General features: G+C 37.5%; 1 pseudogene; it reads left to right on the top strand.

The window, feature by feature from the left end:
- Positions 1-492: 492 nt before the first annotated feature.
- Positions 493-1,333, top strand: LOC110098399 (annotated as a pseudogene).
- Positions 1,334-2,073: the final 740 nt, after the last annotated feature.

Raw genomic sequence — 2,073 nt, 5'->3', positions numbered from 1 at the left:
AAAGGGGATGATATGAATTTTTCCCGATTTGGAGAAGACAGTTCCTATGATTTGATATATGCCAGTGCGGTTTTTCTTCACATTCCTGATCATCTAGTGTGGGTGGGTTTGGAGAGGTTGGCGTTGAAGCTGAAACCAATGAAGGGGAGGATCTTTATTTCTCACAACATCAAGTTCTGTTCAAGGATTAAGAAGGAATGCCCCATGAAACTTGAGGAGATAGGTTTGGAGTATGTTGGAAATCACACTCATGATAGTTTATTATTTAATCATTATGAAATATGGTACGAATTCAGAAGGAGTGTAAAATGAGATTCCAAAACCCACATTTACGCTTTGCAAAGGCATCAATTACCGTACTCGCGAACAACAGCTGGAGGATCTCTTGAGATAATCAAATTCTCATGTTATTTTCTTTGTTTTCCTTGCAAATCGCTTTCTCAAGCCTATTAGCTTTTTGGCATCTTTCGTATCTGTTTAGCAAGTTTTTAGATTCAAGGGCTCAGTTCTTCTATTTTTAGATTCAAGGGCATTTCACACTGCAAGGATGCGGGTAACATTCACACAGCTCTTCCTTACCCGGGAGAGCTGCTAGTGGAGGAGTACCACAGTAACTACGGGTAGCCCTGGGCTGGTGGTCGTGACGTCTTCGCGTTCCTTGCGTCTGCCATTTCGCTCCAACCCTCTGATCTTTTATTGGAGGTTGGTTGTGGCACTCTTCGTGTTGGTCTCCACTTCATCAAGTACTTTGATGATTCAGGCCCCTATAGTTGTCTTGAGCGAGTTGAACTCTTACTCGCAGCTCTCCGCCGTGTGCTCTCCTCGCAGGGGCTCCCTTATAAGCGCTCGTTCATCCTTAAAGGGAATGATATGGGTTTTTCCCAGTTTTGAGATGACAGTTCCTATGATTTGATGTATGCTGGTGCAGTTTGTCTTCACATTTCTGGTCAGCTTGTGTGGGTGGGTTTGGAGATGTTGGCGTTGAAGCTGAAACCAATGAAAGGGAGGTTATTTATATCTCAAAATATCAAGTTTTCTTCAAGGATTAAGGAGTGCCCCATGAAACTTAAGAAGATAGGGTTGGAGTATGTTGGAAATCACACTCATGATAGTTTTTGTTTAATTATTATGAAATATGGTACGAATTCAGAAGGTGCATAAAATGAGCTTCATTTTGAAGAATTTGATGGGAGCTGCCCGGGTATTGAGGTAATGGTTTGGAATTTGGGAATGATTTTCATATTTTTACGCAAATGCACTCATGTAAGATTGTTGTTTTCCAGTAAATTTTATTTGTTCAATGTAATTTCTTTGGCTTTTATTTTTCTTTTTATTTTTTTGTTTTAGCATATGGTTTAAATGAGAATTTGACTTTTAATAGGACAAAATGGAGAAAAAGTATTCATGTAGCTGACCCCACGTAGTGGGATAAAGGCTTGATGTTGTTGTTGTTGTATATGGTTTAAGAGTTTCTTCCAAAGTCATTTGATCTAACTAACTCTGTTAGTAGTTATTTATGTATTTTTTGGAATTGCATAGTCAATGTATATTTTTTTATACTTGCGAAGTGAATGTAGCCGTCAATGATCTTGCTCCTTCGAAAGGACTTATCCTAATGCTTACAGTGTTGTACAATTAAGTAGATCAAATGAATTCAATTTATGTACAATTACAATTTGTCCTGTTTGTATGGTTAGTGCGCGTTACTCTAAAAATTTTGCATCTGATTTTCATGTTTGTCAAATATCTTTAATAGAGGAAGCAAAAGAGTTAGCAGTATCTTTCTTCACTAATACCTAAAGGCCCAAAATTAAATAAACATAATTTAAGTTTCACCTGCCAACTTTAGCCGAACTTGTTTTGATGAAACTGATCCAAGGCTCCTCTCACAACCATTTAGTATAACTATAAACTTATTTTAATGAAACTAGCAAGTTACCTTTCACAAGGTATTTAGAATAATAAACAAAGGTAGAAAAAAAGGAAATTGGAGATTATTGAACTAAGCTCCAGCCATAGCCAGATGACTAAGTTCCATTTGTAGTTGCTCAAGCTTTAGTTCGAAGTTATGCT

This window comes from Dendrobium catenatum, unplaced genomic scaffold (genome assembly GCF_001605985.2).
Source record: "Dendrobium catenatum unplaced genomic scaffold, ASM160598v2 original_scaffold_30945, whole genome shotgun sequence".
In the NCBI taxonomy this organism is placed as follows: domain Eukaryota; kingdom Viridiplantae; phylum Streptophyta; class Magnoliopsida; order Asparagales; family Orchidaceae; genus Dendrobium; species Dendrobium catenatum.
Note: the sequence above shows the minus strand (reverse complement) of the source record. Positions and strands in the feature narration are given on the sequence as shown.